The sequence below is a fragment of the Dasypus novemcinctus genome, chromosome 1, assembly GCF_030445035.2.
Source record: "Dasypus novemcinctus isolate mDasNov1 chromosome 1, mDasNov1.1.hap2, whole genome shotgun sequence".
Classification (NCBI taxonomy): domain Eukaryota; kingdom Metazoa; phylum Chordata; class Mammalia; order Cingulata; family Dasypodidae; genus Dasypus; species Dasypus novemcinctus.
In genome coordinates this window covers 109,849,828-109,873,786 of record NC_080673.1, presented here as the reverse complement: position 1 = coordinate 109,873,786, position 23,959 = coordinate 109,849,828, and the positions used below count along the sequence as shown (strand labels likewise).

Here is a 23,959-nt window from a genome sequence, read left to right as displayed (position 1 = left end):
GAGATGGACTTGAGCTAAAACTCCAATGATTAGCCAGGCTCCATAAGCTCATACTCTGACCAGGGGACCATAGTGATGTTTTGGGTCTCTGGAATTAATGTCACTTCTGAGCCAGTGTCTAATAATCCCTGAAAATCTGACCATTTCCTTTTCTCAATGTATGGATGCCTTGGTAAATGGTCATACGTCATGTCTTGTTGGGTAAGCCTGGGAGGAAGAGCAACAGTATTAATTTTTGGCAGTGTAACAGAGTCTTTCCCAAAGGGGACCTGGCCTTCCCCTCATTAAAGAGCAATGGGTCTGTAAACTGTCTCAGTTCTGGAAACTAAGGGACTGTGACTCTCTGTTTCTGTAATTCAAGTTAGACTTTCTTATGCTTATACAGATCAAGTAGGAATTTAATAGATTTCCCATGTATTTTATTCTTAGGTACCCCATGAGCCAGTGCCATAGGTCTCTTCAATTCAGACTATTTTGATTGCTGCTTTGATTCTGCTGTTCATTGTGGTATCCATGCCCACCTTTTTTTTTGGCAATTAAGTGATGCCACTTGGCTTCTGCTTGTCATCCCCATTGTGTTTAAGGATCTCAGTTCAGTGACAGAAGTTCCCAAGATAATATCTATAATATCTGACCTTCAGAGAAGAGCAACCACAGACATCTTCAGGGAAGATAGAGCTAGTCTCACAAATTTATTCCTCAGAGTCCTAGTGAAAGATGTCCTCTGGACATTCCCAAGGTGGGTGAGCAGGTCTTGTATGGTGAGTCTGTCCTATCATTCATATCTCTCTAAGTATTTAGTATTTGAATCCCTTCTTCTGTAGTATACTAAGGCAGTTCTGGTATTTCGACCTCGGGTAATGTAAGCCATCTTTCCATCCATGTTTCAGCCAGCTACTTGAACTCACTATTAGAGTCCTTTCTAATCCCTCAAGCTACAACATGAATCCAGAATCTCTGCTTAAAGGACCCATATCAATAAATACATCATGATACAACTTTAAATTCCTTCCACCATTATCCCACACAATCTTAACATGCATTGCCATTATTCTCCTGATTTTTATCTATAAATTGGAAAACTCATGCAGTTCATTTGGAATATAGCATACTTCCTCATGGGTCAAGCTTTATACCTCAACTTTGGAGGCTTGCTATGACTTTAGCCTAGTTATAGGTCTGGAAGAAAACTGTGGTGCTGTGGATGGGTGACAGGAAAGATCAGAAGTTTCTTGCAAGCTATTTAACTCAGGGCATTCCATTGCAGTTTCATCTGGTGAGGATTAATCTCTTCAAGTGACTGTTGGATGGCAGACTCCTTGGGACTGATGGTCAGGTGGCTGTTTCCTCAGGGCAGACTGGAGGTCACAAAGGTGTTTCATCAAGACAAACCATTACAGGTTTATCCTGCAAAGACTGAGCCGAATTTAGTGTATCAGTGTCCTCAATGCCATCATTATCAACTCATGTGTCTCCTTCCTAATTTTTAGGATTCCATTCCTTTCCAATGAATGCCCTTACTTTAACAGCGGACATCCTGCAATGTTGAGATTTTAGTTTCCCTTTTAACTCTGCTACTCACACAATGAGACTTTGGTCTGGTTTTCAGAGATCTCAAGATTTTCTTTCAGGGTACACATAGAAACTTTTACATCATCCATGTGGTGCTTATGTTACAAATTTGAAGACTTCAACTCATCTCTTTCTTTTATAACTGTGTCACAGCATATTTAGAAAAAAACAGCCAACATGATTTTGTGGAGTTTTAACTCCACAAAACTCTATTAAGGTGTCAGTAACACTCACCCAGAGCCATGTCACTCATAAGCATGGATGTAGCTGTATCCAGTCTCATGCCATGGACTATCAGTGGTCTCTTGATTATTGGAAAAGAAGTCAATAGTGTCTTTGAATCTAATCAGAGTAGAGAACCAATTGCAAAAACCTCAGAACCAACATAGAAATCCCATTTTTAAGATTCTGTTTCCTAAGCACTACTGCTGGTACCAAGCTGTATTAGTCACAATTCTCTAGGCAAGCAGAACCAACAGGAAATATCTGCAAAGAGTGTGAAATTTTATAAAAGTGTCGTATGTGACCATGGGGATTCACCAAGTACAAATTCCATAGGGCAGGCTGCAAGCTCCAATGAAAATCCTTGATTTTGAAAACCCTGGAGAAGCTGGCTCTCTGAAGAAGAGATGGGAATTCTCTCCCTGACCACTGAAATCACTTCTCCTTTTAAGGCCTTCAGTTGATTGGATGATAGGTCACTCATTACTGATGGTAGTCTTCTCACCTGATTGTAGATGCAATTGGCCATAGATCAACTAACTGATGATTTAAGCCCATGAAATGTCCTCACAGTACAATTAGCCCAATGCTTGCTTGACACACAACTGGACACCATTTGGCCAAGCTGACACATGAACCTAACCATCACACCTGCCTATGGTCACCAAGTTAGTAAAAGGAGCTGGATTGAGTCCCAGGCAGTCTGGCTCTAGAATCTGCCACTCAAACCATGTTATACTGTCCCTCTGCTTAAAAATCAAAACTTCTCTCTGCATTGGACAGTATTAAAATTTATGACTTGTAGGCTTTTTCTAGTTTCTGTGTTTCTAAAATGTGGATCTGACACTGTCTTGGGGAGCAGGGTTTTGGAGATTCAATGCACCACTGTAATGTGAAGCTGTGTAGTTATGAAATGTTTAAATTCAAAACCCAGAAAATTGATGTTTAGTTTGATTAAAATGTCTGTAAAAGCAGAAAGACTTGCTGAGAAATTGTTTTTGAGGGCTATTATTTTGTTTGTCTTACAAAAGTTTTTTGATATAATACAGACTGAAAGTGTGCTGAAAAATCATTATCTATTTTATAACATGTTATTGAGGTCAATATCTGGTTAAATCTATTCTACGCACTAACCATTAAACAAAAGAGATAACAACATGAGTTTGAACCCAATATGAATGTGAAACATATATCTCTCTGTAAAAATGAGTTTCTTAATTTTGGATTCAAATTTGTGGGTCATGATTACATATTAGAAGTGCAATGAAGTGCAAATAAAATGAATAATTTACAGTTAGTGTCAACACAGTTAATGAAAATGCCTGGAGCAAAGTATTTAAATCATAATGAATGCTGGTGAGCTCATGGCCCTCATCTATTCTTTTTGGATAAACATCACTTTTTGGAATTATCCTTCTTGGAAATTATTCCTCTGATTATGAGAACCTAGTCTGTGTTTGTGGGATTCTTCTTAATTTTCCAGAATGTTGTCTCTCAAAGACTGGTCCCCAAAGAGGCACGGTAATCATTACTTCCCTGAGCCTTTGCCCAGGACTCTGCAACAAGAGTGGATGCCGAAGACTAATTACAACCAGGAAGGAATTATCTCTCTTACAAACTCTGATGTAAAATAAAAGAAGTCCAAGGAATAAGATCCAGGAAAACAGGAAAAGAGTCTTGGTTTTATAAATCGGTAAAGTTAATCTTCTACTCCTTATATGTGTTCATGAGAAAATTTAAAAGATCAAATCTACATGAAAAGATCCACACAATGTACAGTAATGGTTAAATGTTGGTGTTGGACAGGGACCTGCCTTCTTGGGTAGTGATAGATTAGTTAGTTAATTAGTTAGTAGCATGGATACTCTGATTTGCTGCAAGTAAGACTGCCTCTAAATTCAAATTCCATTCATACCTTCCTTCGATAAATGCTTTCAGAATGGCAGGGGAGGAATAATTGTCAGAACTGAAAGACAACACTAATATTTCTTTATATACACAGGCATGCATTAGCACAAGCACTTCATTATCTTGTGAAAATTATATGAGGGTGTCGCATAGATCATCCTTTTTCACATGAAAATGAAATAGGTCTTATCTCTAAGTTTATTGCATTGTTATAGTTTGCTACTCCAATAATTTTGGCTATCTATATATGGACTCTATAAGCTTCTGATTTTGACTGAATAATTTCAAAATGAAACACAAACCTGCAAAATACATCCACACACACATAAATATAATGTGGTGGCTTAGAGCTATGTACCGCAGAAAAATATGTTCTTTTCATTCCTATGAGTGTGACCCATTGCAAATAGGCCCTTTTGAAGAGATTACTTCAGTTAAGGTATGGCCCAACTGAATTAGGATGGATCTATATCCTATTAATGGAATCCCCTATAAGAAAAATGAAATTCAGATGTGTAGAGAGAAAGCCATGGGAGCAGCCAGGAGCTGGAAGTCAACAGAACCTGGAAGAGGAGGAGAGGCTGCCATGTGAATTCCCATGTGACAGAAAAACCAAGGACCAAGAATTGCCAGCAGCCAGTCCCGAAATGCCACAGTCTTCTGGGAGAAAGCAACATCTTGATGATGCCTTGATTTTGGACTTCTCCTAGCCTCAAAACCATGAGTCAATACATTTCCACTGTTCAAGCTAGCCATTGTGTGATGTTTGTTTTTGCAGCCAGGAAAATAAATATTACTTTTCTATTATTTTATTTTAATATCAGTGCTAATGCTTTGGTGAAATGTTTCATTGTTTTGTTGTATTTCTAAATATTTTCTAAATTTCATTTTCCTCTTACATTCTAAAACTTATACGGACAATATTCTCAAATAAACAGAAAACATGATGGAAAAATGTACTATTCCTTTAGCCCTTTCTATCCCCATAGAATTTAGCATAATTTTACACATACTAGAAAAGCAGAATATTAAAGATGGAAGAGCCATAAGTGATTCATAATCATCAAACTCTTTCATTTTACACAGAAGGAAATTGAGGACCAGATAAAGTGTATGTCTTGTCAAGGTTCACCCAGACATGCTTTTCCATATTAAAATGAGTTTCCAATGCTCCGTGTTCCAGAGCAGGGCTATTTCAAACACAGGACTTTGCTTTAGAAAATAAAATTAATAAAATAAAAACCCTAATTCATAACAACAATAATAAACTATCTTCTCTAGCTTAAACTCAGAAAAGTGGGGTAATGCTATGCTGTAATTATAATGAATAAATGTAAGAAAATAATATGAGTAACAGAAGGTATATTAAATGTTAAAAATGTATGGAGGGGATGATGCTCATAATCTGGTGTTTGATGACCCTTGGGGAAGCCTTGGGTATCAGTGTGATAGATGTGGTTTGTTGAACATTTTACATCTTTTGCAGAGGATGGTAGATACATTTGTTTCAAGGAAAGTCCAAGGAAATTTAGGAAATCACCTAAATCCTGGCAAATGTAACATGCGTTGGTTTCTAGGAAAAGCACTCTAAGAGAAGGTTTTGTTTGATTTGAGATCAAATGTTATGGGATTTTTTTTTTAAAGATGAGAAATTAGCATAACTTGGGTGGTGTCTTAGTTTTCCAGGGTTGCAGTACATACCACTGACTAGTTGGATTAAACAACAGTAGCCTATTTTCTCACAGTGCTGGAAGTTAGAAGTCTGAAATCGAAGTGTCAGCCAGACCAGGTTTCCTTTGAAAGTTGAGAACCTGTTCCATGCTTCGCCCATGTCTTCTGGTGGGTGACCTGCAATCTATGATGTTCCTTGGTTGTGACATAAATCAGTCTCTTTCTCTGTTACATGATTGTCTATCTGTTTCTCTGTGAACCAATTTCTTCTCCTTCTAAGGACACAAGTTATATTGGATTAGGAAGCACTCTAATCCACTTTGACCTCATTTTAACCAATCGTATCTTCAAATATATTATTTACAAATAAATTCACATTCATAAAACTGGGAGTTAGTATGGGGACTACTATTCAATCCACTACTGACTTGGTGGTGGTAGTAGAGGCTAGATCAAGAAAGTTGCTAAGGGTAAAGTAGGCAAACTCAAGTTCAGGGTTTGGTTAAAATGCATGTGGCCAAGACTTGACTACTCGGTGTCAAATAGATTCCCCTGTGTAACACTTTCATAGTACCTGGAACGTATCCTTTATGCTACTTACCACAGTACACAACGAAAACTTGTGATTATTTCGCTGCTGCCTATTTTCCCCCAGTATGCAGTCAGTTCCATATGGAAGAGATTCTTTTTGCTTTAACCCAGGCTCTGCTTAGGTCTTGACACAGAGTAGAAGATCAATACATATCTGTTGATCTAATGTGTGAGTTAAAGAAACATGGAGGGATGCCATTCATCATATTTTTAAAAAGCATGCTGTTGTAACATAGTTTCCTTTAGTTACATATGGGTTATATATTGTCCAACAAGACATATAATTATATATTATTATAGATATAAAATTTATATGATAATTGTATATATAATTCATGTAATTCAGTTAAAATTAGTCTTTTTATGAGTGGTGGTAAGTAAATTAGTATAGGTTTCTTATTATAGAGTGTACTAAGATAAATCAAATCATTACTGCAATGGAACTAAGTCATTCTAATTCTTCTATAAAGTCCTCTTTCTCCTAACCATTTTTCTTGACCTTTATATCTTATTTCTTTTACTTTACTGATTTTTAAGTTCATCTGACAAGTATAGTCAAACAAATTTTAATGTAATAGAATCCCTTCAGGACACCCTACCTAAAACTAAATGAAGAAAATCTTCTGTGAAGACCAATTTTTTATAACTCTAATAAATCCTTTCAAAAAAGAAGCAGTATTTATGAAGAGGCTTTTGACATATTTTTTTCATAAATTCAATTTGAGTATATTTGAATAATGTGAAATCATTACATTGCTCTGATATATTCTTTTTCCTCTGGGAAATATGCTTGAGAGAGTGACAGGAGTGAAGATCAAACTGAGGCTGACAGTTCCTTTTAGGGAGGGATCCAGAAAAACTTTCAGTATGAAACTGTGAAAAAGAGGGGAAGGAAGAAAGGGGAATAAAAAACTTAACAAAACACTGAACACACTCATCAAACATACTCTCTATTCATATTGCCTCAAGTAATCTTTCTAAAGTATGTATCCACATATTTTATCACTCTATAAAAATACCCAACTTGCTATCCACTGCCTGCAGGACAAAAGATAAACTTAAAAACCTTCATTGCTTCCTTCCTTCATCATTTCCATATCCACCTTTTCTCTTCCCAATTGCCTGCACAGATCTCCTGTTTTAGCAGTCCTGAAGAACTTGCAGTTCTCATTGTGTTCTTTCTACCAGCATTGTCCTTTTAAGAATGGCATGGATTATTTGGGAAAATAAGAATATAAAGAACTGACATTAGGAAGCAGACTTGGCCCAGTGGTTAAGGCGTCCGTCTACCACATGGGAGGTCCGCGGTTTAAACCGCGGGCCTCCTTGACCCATGTGGAGCTGGCCCATGCACAGTGTTGATGCACACAAGGAGTGCTGTGCCACGTAGGGGTGTCCCCCGCATAGGGGAGCCCCAAACGCAAGGAGTGCACCCCGTAATGAGAGCCGCCCAGCGCAAAAGAAAGTGCAGCCTGCCCAGGAATGGCACCGCACACACGGAGAGCTGACACAACAAGATTACACAACAAAAAAGAAACACAGATTCCCATGCCACTGACAACAACAGAAGTGGACAAAGAAGACGACAGAGCAAATAGACACAGAACAGACAACTGGGGTGGGGGGGAGAAGGGGAGAGGAATAAATAAATAAATAAATAAATAGAACTGGCATTATAACAGAGTGCAAAATCAGTAAACTGTGGTCAGGATATGAGAAACAGAGTTGGATTAAACCTTCACAGATGATTTTGTATGGGAAAAAGCAAAGGGCTTGAGAGGTAGATGAGAGGAATTAAAAAAATTGAGTGGAATAGTGTTTGAGTATTTACTAGGTAACACTATATACTAGTTATTTCACATACCCTGTCATTATATCCTAACAGCCCTGTGATGTAGGATATTGTGAGAGTTTGAAGTTTTTTTTATGAATTCCAGGAAGAAAAAAGATTATTTTTTAAACTAATCCATTCCTGTGGGTGTGAGACCCTTTTGATGGGACTACGTCCGTGAGGTGAGACTCAGTTTGAGTCCTCACCCTCTTGCTTGGTCTGATATAAAAGGAAATACAAAGACAGGCTTAGTAACAATAACAGCTCCCACTGGAGCAGTGACTTAATTTATCATTCTCCTATGACCAATACCACAATATGAGGTGGCATAAACAAGAATTAATTGGCTCACAGTTTTAGGGGCTCAAAGTCCCAAATCAAGACATTGGCAAGACTATGCCTTCTACTGGTGTCGGTAGCATTCTAGTGACATCGGTGCTCAGTCACATGGCAATGTCCTCAGTTTCTTCCTGTCCTTCCCTAACTTCTCTTTCTAAGGCCTCCAGTAATATGGATTAAGACCTATCCTATTTCAGTTAACCCATGCCTAAATAGGCTCTTAGGAGATTCCTATGCATAAATGAGTCCACATCTGAATACCTTCAAAGGGTCCTATTTACAAATTGGTTCAACACTTCAGAACATAGACTAAGATTAAGAACAAATTTACAAATTGGTACACACCTTTAGGAGCATAGATTAAGATTAAAATCAAGTCTTTTGGTGAGTACATGAGTCAATCTACCACAAGCACTGCATAGCACAACCCCATACTTCAAAATGAGTCCTATATGCTATGCTCTCATTCTCACATTAACCCTATGATATCGATTATCTCATCACCATTTACAGCAAAGAGAAAATGCTCAAATATGAAATCATTTCCTGAAGCCATAAATCTGAGAAGTAACAAGCCTGGGGAAGACCCATTCCTCCACTTTGAAGCTTGAAGTCTTTCTCCTGCTGCATGCTACATTTCCATGCCAGGCACATTTGTTAGGTGGTAAAGCTAGGACTCGTTATATGCCAGGCATGCTCTAGCACTTTATACATATTAACTTACATAGTCTTCATAGCAATACTATGAATATGGTCCCATCATTATCCTCAATTTATGGATAAGGAAATGTAGTCAAGTAGAGGAGTTAAGTAATCTGCCTAGGGTCATGCAACTAGTAAGTAGTGTTCCTGGGTTGTAACCCAGGCAGTCTGTCTCCAGAGTCTTATTCTCTGCTGCCTGTTGCATGATCATAATAGCAAATGATAATGAGCTATATGGTCTGAGGCATTTAACTTTACTCTAGAAATATTTTATCTATGGGCATCAGAATACCTTCCCCATACAGGGATTATAAAAATGGAGTGAGGAAATCTACTCATATGGAGTCAGAACATATTTATTATTGTTGTTGCTGTAAAAATATTCTTAGACCAGACAGCATACAATGAAATTATTTGTATTAAAGGTTGGCTAGCTACACTAATTCTAATCTTGTCTCCCTGAAACTCCATACCAATCACTGGGATAGAATTTGAGTATGCATTGCATGGATATATTGTGGTCAAAGAAGTAGAAAAGAAGGGAAAGATAAAACTGAGTTGTGAATTGCTGCATGTGGAAACAACGAAAATATGATATTGTCTGGGTGGTTCAAAGGGGAATGGAGCAGAAATGGTGCCATGATAAGACACACTTCACAGAATCAGAAGAGACTATAGGCAAGACTCATGTATTCTTGTTTAAAGAAGTAATATACAAAGTCAGAAAGTGCTGGATGTTAAGAATTCACATTTCATAAAGCTCTGAGAAAGGATGGTAAGAAGTTATGTATTAATCAAGTGAAGATGCCACAAAAGGAAAGAGAGGTTCTCAAAAACAGACTTCAGACCATACAATCACAGATGGTGCTGATGAAGAAGAAAATGTTGGAATATCTAGCCTGAAGGAGCTTATCAACATCGGATCATGCAAAATGATGGAAGTAGAGGCAAGAATGATTACAAAAGAATAATATAGACACCAAAGAAAATTGTTAGTGAGTTTAAAACCAAATGAGATTGAGAAAAATAAAAAGAGTCAAGTATGCTGCTTGAAACTGATGCTGAAAAATTAACAGATAATCATGGGAAAGCAGAACTACTCAATTCTACTTGGTTTCCCTCTTGGGAAAGGAAAGAGAATAACTTTTATTCTATGAGAATGTACCTATCACTTTTGATTGTATACTATATTACTGTGATGATTTGAAATTGATATAGCTGAATTATTGCTGTTTATTCATATTTTCATATGTGCTTACATATGCCAGTACTGTGTACTTTACAATTGTCAACCCATTTAATCCTTTAAAAAAACTCTACAAGGTTGATCATCTCTCCATAGTTATGGAGAATGGAAGATGGATATAAAATATAAGGCAGTATCTTCAGTCCCAAGATCGACAGTCCAGTGACTGTTTTTAAGTGAGGTTATTTGGTGTAACTTGCTCTTATTGAATCCATATTGTATTAGAACATAGATGTTCTTTCATCTTTTCATAATCTAATTTACATCAACTAGTTGAAGAATTTAATGCTATTTAGACATTAAACTGAACAGCTACTGAAACATGCAGATTATAATGTCATGCTGATCAAATCCTTATTTGATACAAAGTTGAAAGCAATGACACATACACCAAATGGCAGACTCCTCAGTCTGCAGGAAGAACTGATTATAAGGAAAAGCATAATAAGAAGGGGGAAATCTTTTTTTGCTAAGATAAAGGGTTAAATAATTATGGCTTAGAGAAGTCTATGTGTCTCCCCAGAACAAAAACTATACTTTGTCATTTTCTATATCCCTGTCTGGTACAGTTGTAATAATGATTCATAGTTCAAAAATCAAGATTTCTGAAATCTTAATGAATCTTAAACTACACTAAAATAGTTGTAAAGTTCAGATGATGCACTCACATTGTAGGTATGGAGTTCATATATAAATATATATTTAATAAAGACCTATAAAATAATACTGGATTTCTTGTGCTCAAGGCACAAACGTATACTGGACATCTTTAGCTGGTTTTCCCTTGGGTATGAAAAATTGAACTTATTTTCCTACTTCCAAACAAAATTTTCTTTTCTGGTCTACATTATATTTATCAGTCAGGATAGATTAGGTTATTTTCTTGTAACCAATACCCCACAATGGCTTAATACAATAAAGGATTATTTCTTTATCATACTTTATGAGGATAGTCTGGAGTTAGTGGTCTCTGCTTTCTGTCTTCAGCATTCTTATTCCTGGATCCAGGTTGTTTCAATTATTTATTGTTATGTAACCAATGAGCCAAGCATTTCGTAGTTTAAAACAACAGCCACATTACTAGTCATAGTTCTATAAGTTGAATGGGCTCAGTGGGTGGTTTCCTACTCCACATCTTGTCTACTGGGTTTGCAGTCTTTTGAGGACTTAACTGATCTGGAATGTACAACATGGGTCACTCACATGACTGGCAGTTGATGCTGAATATTGGCAGGGGCTCTAGTGGATTGTCTGCTAAACAGTCTACAGGAAGTCTTTTTATGTGGCTTGGTCTTCTCACAGCATGGCAGCAAAATTCCTAAAGGTCATAACCCAACAGGCAGAAAGTGAAAGCTGTAAATCCCCTTAAAGAATAGACCAGACATTGGCATAGCATCAATTCTGCTGTATTCTCTTGGTTAAGCAATCAGTCCTATGATTCATGCAATGGAAAAATAAACTCCACCTCCTAATCAAGATATGAGATTTACAAAGAATTTGTGGCCAATCCATAGACTGACAAAACAGACACGAGCTACAATTTGCTTGGAATCTTGACAGAAGAGAGAGTTCTGAAGGACCTTGGACCAACAATGATGTTTTGACCCTGGAAGTGACACCTTTCACTTCAGCTTACAATTCCTTAGCCAGTTGGTCCCATGGCTACAGGAAACCACAAGGATGCAAGAAAGTGAAATCCTACTGTGCATCTTGAAGAGAGCAGGAAAAGAATATTTGGTAAAGAGCCCTAATGACAACCACACCATGTGAACTTACTATTTGCACATAGATTCAAGTCATAAACCTGAGATTTGCCATTCTGCCTCATTACCCCCACCCACAAAGTCACTGCTTCCTATTGATTCCATCTCTTCTTTCTTTCTTTCTCTCAAATTCCACTGTGCACTCATTAACCACTACCCAGAATATTACAAGGATTTACTGATCTTCCTTCTTCCAAGCGAGCTCCCCTTTATATTTTATAATGGCCCCTGAAAGAGCTGTAATAACATAATTGTTTAAGTTCACACAAGATAATAAACACTTAAAACATTTCATGTAAAATGTAATGTCTTTCATTAATCTAATATGTATTTATTGAGCACCTCCTATGGGTCAGGCACTGTGCCACATCCATGCAGTATAAATTTTACATTTTCAAGTCTTCCCTTTGTCATCTGATTGTTTTAGTTTCCTAGATTACTGAAAGCAGATGGCATAAAATGGGTTGACTTAACAATGAGAATTTATTAGCTTACAGTTTTGAGGACATGATAATGTCCAAATCAGGGCATCATTTCTCTCTGAAGGTCGTGATTTCTCTCTGAAGACTGCTGCCAGTGATGTGCCACAAGGTAAGGCACATGGTGGCATCTGCTGGTCTCTCCCTTCTCTTCCAGGTTTCATTGCTTTCAGCTTCTTGCTTCCTTAGTGCTCTCTCTCTCTCTCTGTCTCTCTCTCTTTCTCTCTCCCTCCCATATGAGAATAAAGACCCACCCTGGGCCACACTTTAACTGAAGTAACCCAATCAAAGTTCCTACTTATAATAGGTGTAACACCCATAGGAATGGATTAGTTTTAAGAACATGTTTTTCTAGGGATATATGCAGTTCCAAACCGCCACACTGATCAAATTCAAAATCTTTGATACAACTGATAAAATACTTAAAAACAGGGCCCTAGCACCACTTCTCCAATCACATTTTAGGATGATCAATTTTATTTCTTGTTTTTCTTGTTATTTTGTCTTAATTCTTTTATGTGGGTTTTTCTTTTCTCAAAGGATAAATTTTAGTTTTAATATTTAATTCTACTTAAGAACTTCTAATTTTTTTGTTTCTACTTTTATTATTGTTTGTTCTTTTAAGAGCAATTGCTTTTATGATCCTTTTTCTAAAGTATTGAATTGGATGCTTAGTTCATTTATTTTCATTCTTGCTTTCCTAATCATAAAGCCATTTAAGGAAATGGATTTAACAGTTGCTAAAACCTTGGCTGCCTCTCATATTTTTGTGTTTTGTATATTTGTTTTGAATTTTTTAAAATTATATACAGAATAGTCTGTAATTGTATTTTATTGCAAAATAATATGTGTAAATGAAGAAATAGTAATGCAAGAGAGGAAAAAATCAGATATTTCATTACTAAAATTTAACATGTTTTCTTTCTGATCTTTGGGTATATTTTTGAGCAATGAGGACTATCTGTTCCTATCATTTTGCAATTAAATTTATTTCACTTAACAACATAATATGAACATTTTTCATGACAATAAATAAGTATGTGTGGTCTGTATGTTTATGTTTTAAAAGATTATGGCATTTTGTCCTTTGGGTCCCCATTTGGCTTGCATTCCCTGCCCCTTCCCCTTCCTGGAATCCTGAAGGCTCAGAGCTCCTGACGGTGCCAGATCCTGAACGGGCATTTCCAAGGTCTGGAGAAACACAGGAAATGAAGTTATGATCAGAAAATCATTTGCAGAGTGTGGAATCAGATGATGGAAATTTTCTCCAAAGGATTCACTATATAAAGGCCTGCCATAATTTCTGACAGATCAGATCTCCTTCACTTCAAGTTTGAAAATTATGGAGAGTCACAAAAAAATGAACAAATTAAGAGAAGAGAATAAATTTTGCGATGATATAGCTCTCATAGGTGATATTGAGGCACTGAGACCAATTTTCACTGAGTGATTCCAGTGATTCCAAAAAGGTGAAAATCTCTGTACTATAGAGTTCTGAAGTGGGGAGACAATTGCTCTTACCCTGTTATAGTGGTGTGCTGGAATTCCCTGAGATGGAACTGGTAAATTATTTGACTGCTGCGAGGTTTCTTCAGATGAGCCAGGTGCACACAGGCCCTGTGGAAGTCTATATGAAGTCAAAACAGCCAAGAGATAGTAAAGACGGATGTAAATAGCAGAGTGCTTCTCCCTGTCAAAAGGACAACAGGAATGTGCTCCCCAAAGAGAACTCAACTTTTATCCATCCATCTGAAGACAGTATGGATATGGAGGAAAGTGATATTCAGATTCAGAATCTATTCAGTATGTCTCAAAGGTTAGAAGTAAAAAAGAGCAGAACCACTTTATTTCTTCTGAACCCATTGCTTTACATTCAAAGAGCTCCAGCCTTCCTTGATAATTTCAAATGTGGAAAACAGAATTAGTGAAATAGAATAAAACCTCTGCAATTATTCCCTTTCTTATACAGGCAGTTATAGCATACTCATGGCCTCAAAAGATGTTTGTGGACCTAGTACCTGAGGTGTAGTCAAAGGCCTACAGTGGCATCATCAATACCCAAAATGTACCATTTTGTTTCATTACCTGGAGAATTATGCCAACCACTTAAAAATGCACAGACTCTTTATGTGTCTCCTCTATGGCAAGACTTTTACTCCGGAAGGCAACATTCATCAACACAGGACTATGCATGCCAGCATTAAACCTTTCCAGTGTAAGCTGCATGGGGAAACCTTTTCTCAGAAGTATTCCTTTCTAGGATCATCTTTACCTTCACAATGGAGATAAGCCCCATAAGTGTAACTATTCTGACATGGTTTTTGCACAAATGGCAGTTTTGAAGAAACACCTTAAACAGCTGCATGGCAAAAACAACTTTGATAGTGCCAGTGGAAAAAAAAATGTGCAAGACCTCACAGTGGATTTTGATTCTTTTGCATGGACAATAGTCACGGACTCTAAAAATTGTCCGTCACAGTCTGATGCAACACAGATCCTGGATGCAGGTAAATTGGCCCAAGCTGTCCTGAACTTAAAGAAGGCTAGTACTTGTGTGAATTGAGAGGGGACCTCACGCTGGCAATTAGAGTTGAGAATAGGGCAATAGTCTTGAGTCTTTGTAGGAATGATTTTGCTAATTTGATTTCTCTAAAGCCTCTGTGCAGATTGAATCAAAGCACTAATAGACCAGGCAATTTACCACTTGGAGTGGTCTTGCCTTTTTCCCTCTCCCATTTGTGTTTTGAATTGTTGATCCTGTTGTGTCTGTTCTCATTTCCCAAGGGAGTTTGTCATTTGTTTGCCCAACATTGACTGGTGTCTCAGACTGACACTATTCTAGGCTTTTTATCAGACACATTCTGAAGATACCAACAAGAAAATAGCATCACCTACTCTTCACTAAAAGTGCTATGCTGAGTGAATAATATGTTTCTTTGGTAGAAAATAGGCTGAGATATAAAGTGATACTGCTATTGACCTGAATATGTGATAGAACTTCTGGTTGCCTATTGATAATTCAACTATGTTTGATAAATGAATGAATCTGTGCCCTACTATTTGCACTGGTGTTGGTGTTGGTTATAAAAAACTATTTTGGATTATTCAGTATTCTTTATAACAGTAGTACAGCCCAGCTTCATGCCATTGAATTGTTCAGCAACACATGCAGACAAATAGTTAGGCATCACCATAAAGACCACAGTCAGCAAAGGATAGAAGTATGATTATTTAATAGCACTTACATGGAAGGTTTTCCTGGCCATCCCACCAAAAGGTGGTCAGATAATTTCAAGGAATGTGTAATAAATGTATTGATGATTTTGAAGTCAGGATTGCTCCAGGCACACTTAAAATATGCTGAAGTATAATAGTCTTTCTAAAAAGGAACTATATTTGGTAGTCTCTGAACTTTGTTGCAGAGCCATTAGAAAGGTAAGTTTGTCTATTGTACTATAAGTCTCTGAAATTTCATTCTTAGTGTACCTTAATTTCTAAAATGGATGAATCAAGTTAAGTGGGTCAGAGAAAGAGTAATTGGATGTTTATGTTCAGATTTTCCTCTTGAAAATACAAGCCCCACCTTGCTACCTCTTAGTGATAGGACATTAATGCAAAGTTGATCTTCCAAGATGGAAAAGTAAAGCAACTATTTTTCCTAAAGTGTATGTTATACTTAAGAAAAAATCTTTTTAATTTTACTTGTTTCAGACCATGAGTTAGGTTTAAGTAAAAAGAGTGGTAGGGTTCTCAGAGAACCATCAGACGTCATTTACTCTGTCTCCTTCATTTTAAGTTGGGGAACCCAAATTCCAAAGTGGTGTCCTGACCAAACGTTGCCCAAAATAGATGAGTGACTAAATATGAGCTAATATTTCTTCCCTTCCTCCCGCCATCCCGAACCTTAAAAAGATCTAGTACATTATTAAGCATAATATACTAGCCAAAGCTCACAGTTTTGTGTTTCACTTTTGTGTATCCCTTTTGGCTCTCTAATGCAGCCTGGACTTTACCACAATGTCACTAGGGAATTTATTTGCAGTTAATTGTTTTCTGGTAAGAAAGAATAGCATTTCACTGATATTCTGGGTGTTGGTTCAGGAGAAAAGGGCATTACTGGCAAGTAAGAATGTGAGAATGATCCAAATGTGAAAATGATTTGTCTGGAAACTGTTTATGTAGTGTCCATCCAGTTTTTCTGTTTCATTTTTGAGCTAGGAGAGTGCATGCGCAGATAAACTAATAATTAGGCTTAACTTGTGCAGTAGGATGGACTTTTTTAAGTTATTATTTGATGCATTTGCAGGTGACTCTGATTTGAGGTATAGTTACTACCATTCGTTCAAAGATTTAAAGTGAGAATGCAATAGAGTGATAAGACCAGTAGGTATCTTATGCTTAAGGTCACTCATTATTTGGTCACATCTTTCCTAGCATTCTGATTTTCATGTGACCCAAACAAAGAAAACCATTTCTATGCAACCTATCCATCAATGTTTTTGTTATTTTCTCAGAACATCATTTCATCACAGGGAAATTTCAAATTAGAGTGCTTCTTTTATTCACATTCATGTTCTGATTTTGTTACTGGTTTGAAGACTAGAAATCAGATTAGTCTCTTTGGTTGGAGACTGTATAAACATTTACAAAGCACCTACTATTACTGAGTCCCTTGCTAAAAACTAGGGATATGAAGGTAAAATCAATATAGTCCCTGCCCTCATGGAATTTATAATCTCAGACAAGGTTTCAGTTTGATTTTACACTAGGAGCAATAAATAAAACTGCCTTGCTTTCTTTGATCATTTAAAAAGATCATCTTGATGGTTTTTCTCTCAGTAAAACATACAGTTCTCACATTTTCCAAAGACAAATCATTGAAGTGATTTACCACTTCCTCCGCTTTTTTTTTTTAAGATTTATTTTTATTTTTTTATTTATTTAATTCCCCTCCCCTCCCCCGGTTGTCTGTTCTCTGTGTCTGTTTGCTGCGTCTTGTTTCTTTGTCCACTTCTGTTGTCGTCAGCGGCACGGGAAGTGTGGGCGGCGCCATTCCTCGGCAGGCTGCTCCCTCCTTCGCGCTGGGCGGCTCTCCTTATGGGTGCACTCCTTGCGCGTGGGGCTCCCCTACGCGGGGGACACCCCTGTGTGGCACGGCACTCCTTGCGCGCATCAGCACTGCGCATGGGCCAGCTCCACGCGGGTCAAGGGGACCCGGGGCTTGAACCGCGGACCTCCCATGTGGTAGACGGACGTCCTAACCACTGGGCCAAAGTCCGTTTCCCTCCGCTTTTTGATTGAAGAGGCATTCTATGTTTCTGTGATTTAATTTTGATGGGATTTGACTTTTCCCCTTCTTTGTTTATACAACTTTCTTAGGTTATGTTGAAAAATGGTTAAGTTAATGATATCAAATATGTTTTACAGGGGAAGATGATTTTCAGAACTACCAAGATTCTTGTAGAGAAGGAGAATTTTTAAAACTAGTTATTCAGCATTTGTATTTTACCAATACCCAGGATAACTAAAAAGGAGTACTTTCTTTATCATAGTTTCATTTAAAAACGAATTACTACACCACAGTTATTTACTTTTTATTTCTCTTAAAGACAAATTCCAAACTGACTTAGAATTAAATTGGATGTGGTTTTCATTTGTATTAATTTCTTTATTAGAACATCTATAAATGGGCAGTGACCAGTCTCACTGCTTCTAAAATATTGTCCTAAACAACAACCCAGAATATCTTATTTCAGCTGATGAATGGGTGTTCTAAATCTGTTGTATGTTAGACGTACTGCAATCTACATTTTCACTTATTATAGGGATGTTTCCTTAATAAAACTGTGACAATTAAAAAAATATATGGTATTTCATTATAAGGATACACTGTACTTTATTTGAGCCTAACTCTAAAATATTAAGGCTGAGGTTGATTCAATACTTTTCATTAATAAAAGCAATGTTGAATATCTGTATTCATATATTTTATGGTCTACAATAAATTTTCAAATGTTATCTTAGATATGGAATTTTGAAATTAAATGATATTCAAATTTTCAGGTTTTTGATTGGAGGTGACTATTCACCCTCTGTATAACCTATAACAATTTCCTCTCTTCCTAGTGAAGAATAAAAATTCCTCTTTTCTCAGTTCACATCAATAAGTATTATTAGCTTTAATTTTTAACCAATCTAATAGGTTTAAAAAAGCATGTTAATGTTTTAATATGTATTTCCTTGATTACCGATTTTGCTGTATATCTTGCCTAAATTACTACTTTGTTTGGTTATTTAGGCATATTTTTCTTGTGGTTTTGGAAGAGCTCTTTATACATTTAAATAAATATTCTGTATGCCATATATGTTGAAAATTTTTATACCAAATTTGCCATTTGTCTTTAAACCCTTCTTTTGCTGTTTTTTTTTGTGTGTGTGTGTGTGATACCAAATTTTTTGGAATTTTTAATGTAATGAACTTACTAATCTTTCTCTTTATGGTTTTTCATCTAGCTGTCATACTTGAAAATGTCTTTCCTTTTTATCTCCAAGCTTAAATAAATATAATTCATAAAGCTTATCTGTAGGAATCTAATTCTATGTTTATTGTCCTTTACATATTTGAAACACCTGGGTTGTTTGGTACAGGTGTGAAATTGGAATCTAACTTTCTTTTATTTGTCAAAACTTAGGTCAAATATCATTTACCTAGTAATCTATTATTTCCCATATTTTCATACACTAATATTTTGAGTTTGTGTTTGTTTTTTCTGTTTTGTATTCTTGATCCATCTATTTTGATATGCATTGTACAAATTTTTTTATTATAGAAGCTTAATGATACTTTGTATCATGATGGGGTAAATCCACTATAGTTTTTCTTTTTCAAAATGTTCTTTTATTATTATGCATGTTTATTCTAGGGGAATTTTAGAATTATTTAATAATACTACCTAAAACTCATTAAGATATTTTCATTAGACTTAAATTTTTAGGTCAATTTTGGTGAAAAAGGATATCTTTAAAATATTTCTTATTCTATCTTAGAAACAGATAATCAACTTTCTGGTTATTCTAGGTAGGCAATTATATCCTCAAAAAGTAATGATAACTTTGGTTCCTATTTTAAGTTTTTGCGTTTATCTTGTTATCTTGTCAACTTTACTGAAGTTTACATGTACAGTATTAAATAATAGTAAGGAGAATCTTGAGATTTTGTTCTTGAATTTAATGGGAATTACTTTAAGGTAATGCTGATCCTGTCTTTGAAATTGGTGCCCTTAGTGGTTAAGTAATTAGATTTTTACTTTGTATTGAAATTTTAAGTAAAAGTTGAATTGCATTGTGTCAAATTCTACTTTAATATCTACTCTAAGTATTTCCCCTTTGATCTATGAATGAACCATCTGTGGATGGTTCAGTTACTGTATAATGTTTTTAATTAATTTTGAATTCAATATACTACTATTATTAATACGGTAATCTTACATAAGAGAGATTAATTTTCTTTTGTACTATTTTCAGATTTTGATGTCTGGTTCATATTTACTGTACTTAATATTTGGGAAGAATATCAATTATCTACTGCTATGATAATACTGTAAAATAAACAATCCTTAAATTAACAAGGTAAAAAAATCATTTACTCCGTACGAGTTTATGGGTTGGACAGTTAATTCTGCTGAACTGTATCAGATTTGGCTCAGCTCAGCTGGGCTTGTTCATCCTCTGGTGTCAAGTGGCAAGTCAATTGAAAAGCAACTGATTTAGTACATCCTCAGTTGGGATAATTCACTCTTCATATACCTCTCACATCTTTCCATCCGTCTAGTCCAGCCATGTTCTCAAGGTGGTGTCAGAGGTCCAAGAGAGAAAACTGAACCATGAGTATCCCCTTTGAAGCCTCTGCTTGTAGTAGGTTTGCCAGTGACCCATTGGCCAAATAATTAATATAGCCAAGCCCAGTGTCCATAGGGAAAGCACTACGAAAAAGAGGTGTGAAAATTATGGGCAATAATTCAATCAAGCCACCAAAAGGAGGACCTCTTCTTTCCTATTTTCTTCAGTTTTTAAAATTAGTATAGTAAATATCTGCTCCAAATTAAGTTCTGAAATCTTAAGGTAGTATTGGCTATTTAAATTTTCTTTAAAACTAGATTCCATTTCATAAATTTTTTTAAGATTCATTAACAGAATTTCATTTCTTAATTTAAAAAATTATTTATAGGTGTGATGGTATTACATGCCTAAAGTTGTTGATTTTTGTGTGCATCAACCCCACCCCAACCCTTAACTTGTCATACAAGCAACATGTCCATTTTATTTATGATTTCAGATAAGTGGTTCTTAGATTTCTATATGTTAATTTTACTATGTCCTTCTTTTCTAACTTATTGGTGTTTGCCTTTTACTTTTATGTATTCCATTCTCTAGAAAAAAATCTATTTTGCTACTTTTCTGGGTTCTTAAATGAAATGATTACTTATTTTATTTTGCTCTGCCTAATGATACTATTAAATTAATTGAATATTTGTATCCTAGATTGGCTTTACACTGTAGTTTTTGCTATATAATATTTCTAATTTATAAATATATGGGATATCCTTTTTTTCAACTAGCTTTGGTAGAGACCTTTATTTAAATATCCTGCTAAACAATTTTTTTTTAAATATCTGTGGTTAATATCTAGTGTCATTGCATTGTAACTTGTTTAAAATTTAAGAATATTTATAGTTGTTTTGGTTAAGCATTCCATAAGTGCTTAAAAATATATTGTATTATCTGTGGGATATACAGTTTATTTTATAAATAATAATTCAATTATATTATGCTATTCCAAATCTCCGTATCCTTAATTCTGTTACCAGTGTTAATTAACAGTGCTTTAAATGTTCTAATCCATATGCATTTCTGTTTATATCTTTTTGTGTTTTTCTCTTTGTGTATATATTTCTATGTTTCTCTTTGTATTTCTAAGATTGTTCACATATTTGCATTGTCTTTTTCAGTGTATAAAATTTCATGTAGGACATTTTCCCATATTTAATAATCTTTCCTTAAATTCTGTTTTGTCTGACATAAATATTGCTGTACTTTCTTTTTCTTCTTTTTTAGTAATAATAATAATAGATAAAACTTATGTAATGTGACATATACAATTTTTAAATATTTTACATGCAATAATTCATTCGGTCCTCACATGAATCTTTTGAGATAAATATGATTATCCATTTTACTGAGGAAGACAGATTAGGCATAGGAAGCTTATATAAATTGTTTAAAATCTCAAAGCTTATCAGCAAAAGAGCTGGAAGTAGAGCTCAAGCTATCCCATTCCTGAGTGTTGTTTTTTTCAACAAATATACTCTATTGCCTTTCTTTTTGTATCCTGCTTAATTTTATAAGAATTGAGTACTTCATTTCATCTGTCTTCAAGTCTACTAATTCTTTTCACAGCTCTGTCAAGTCTTCTCTATTACTGTGTTTTTTGAAATATTATTTACCCAATTTCCATTTGATTCTTTCTGATAGAGTCCACCTCTGTGGTGAAATACCCAATATGCTCAAGTACATTGTCCACCTTTCCATTAGAGCCTTTATCATATCAAACATGGTTATTTTGTTTTAAGCTAATTTAATTTATTTTACTTTAATTTTTTAAAGGAGATGCTGGGGATCAAACCTGGAACATTGTACATGGGAAGCAGGCACTCAACCACTAAGTTATACCCATTCCCCAATCATGGTTATTTTAAATATTCTGTTTATTAGTTTCAAATCTGGATTAGATCTGTGTCTTATTCAGAGACTGATTTATCTCCTAGCAATGGATTGCTCTTTCTTGGTTATTTCTGTGTCTTGTAATTTTTGGAAAAATAGTTAGACATTATATGAATAGGACAGTAGAGACAGAAGTTAAAAGTATTTATTCCTGGATATGTGCATCTTCTAATAGGTCTTTATTATTGTGAGGTACTGAATCAATCCAGTCAAGTATCACACTATATTTAGACTTTGATGTTATTGGTTACACTCAATGTACTTCACTTCCTCTTGTTCTTTGTTTTGCTTGGTTTGGGGATTGAGTCACTAGAGCTTTTCTCGCTCTTCCTGAGTATAAAGTTTTCCCCATGATCTTCTGTCTCAGAGAAGGTCTTTTTTCCCCATACTTTTGCTCTTCTCTTAATAGTAAACAGTTGTTAGTTACTGTTCAACTCTTGTTAGTCTTGCAGTAGAGGGAGGAGTGGTTGTCATTTTCAGTCTTAGGCAGACCCTGTGACTTCAGATCTTGCAGGTGTGGCTTTCCCAATGATCTTGTCAATCCTCCTTATGGTAGCCACCCATTCCTTAAATATCTGTCCGGTCTTGTGCTAGAAAGTTTCTTGCTCTTCCTGGAACGATTGAATGGGTTTTTTTTCTTTCACGTTTTCCCCAATTTCAGTGAATTTTCATTCATGCCCTGGAGGTAACAACTTTTTCTGCTTCTCTTATAATGGCTTAAGGCTTTTGTTACAGAAGGAATGTAGGGAGAAAAATCAAGGCTTTGTACCTTTTCCACACAGAGACTTTCCTCCTCACTGTGCGTAGACCACTGAGAGAAATTTTCTCTCATCTCTCATTCTGCCCCTAATCTTTCTTGTAAAATCATGGTAAGATCTGTGGAAATGAGCCTGAGAGTTCAGTGTAAACTACCCTTGGGTCTGCAGCCCCCAGGTTATCGACTCATTATTGTCGTTAACTCTATATTGTCACACTAACACTTGGTTTAGTCGAGTTAAAAAAAATGAGTGGAAATCTTATTTGAATTCATGGAGACCTCCTCTTCCTACCATGCTGTATTTCAGGTAAGTGCGTACATATGTCCCTGTCTGTTTTTGGAGATGCCTGCTTTTCTTATATTGCAGGCTAGGGAATTTTCCCCTGACCCCATCTCTCTGAAGGAATTAAAAGGAGCTTCCCGTGCGGTCCATTTTGCTGTGGTCATCTTCTCTTCTCAGATTTAAAGATCAAATTGTTATGTTCAACAATTAATTAAATTTACCATGCCTAGTAGGCATTCCACTTACATAGGATTTTTTTGTCCTGAGAAGTACTAAACTTAATTGATCTAATTAAGACAGAAAATGTTTTGAACCCCAACTTTATTGCAAACAGCAACATTTTTCTTTTTTAACACCACTTGAAACATAATGACTAACTCTTCCAAAATAAAAACCACTTATCTAACCCTTTTTACTTCCTTAACCTTCTTTGTCTAGTAGTTTTGAATATTTGTAGAAATAGAGGAACTGAGGATGTAGCAGGTAGTAGAGCTGGACAAGAACTATGGCTATTAATGAAGATAGTTCTCATATTGTTCAAGATGGCTTCCTATTTCCCTAGTCCATTTACTCCTGCAGCCTAAAATTAGCATAATCAAAGGGATTATATTATAGAAGGAAAATCAAAATGTAGTTCTACTTTCCTTGGGTTTCCCTGCCCTGTTGATTTGTGGTATTGGATGTGGACTACTTAGGTGATGTGTATGCTTTTGAATCTATCTCTAATATCAATTTTTCATAGAAATTCTATGAGAATGTATTATATATCCTTTGCCTAACTTGAGTTATGGGTTCACTAGTATTTTTAGTTGTTG

General features: G+C 35.7%; 1 protein-coding gene and 1 pseudogene across 2 annotated transcripts in view; both read left to right on the top strand.

Annotated features, from left to right (window-relative positions):
- LOC139436856 (zinc finger and BTB domain-containing protein 26-like) overlaps positions 1 to 14,887 on the top strand; it is an 84,259-nt pseudogene extending 69,372 nt beyond the window's left edge.
- GRID2 (glutamate ionotropic receptor delta type subunit 2) overlaps positions 1 to 23,959 on the top strand; it is a 1,588,204-nt gene that overhangs the window by 1,093,485 nt on the left and 470,760 nt on the right. The gene's annotated exons all lie outside the window — the stretch shown is intronic.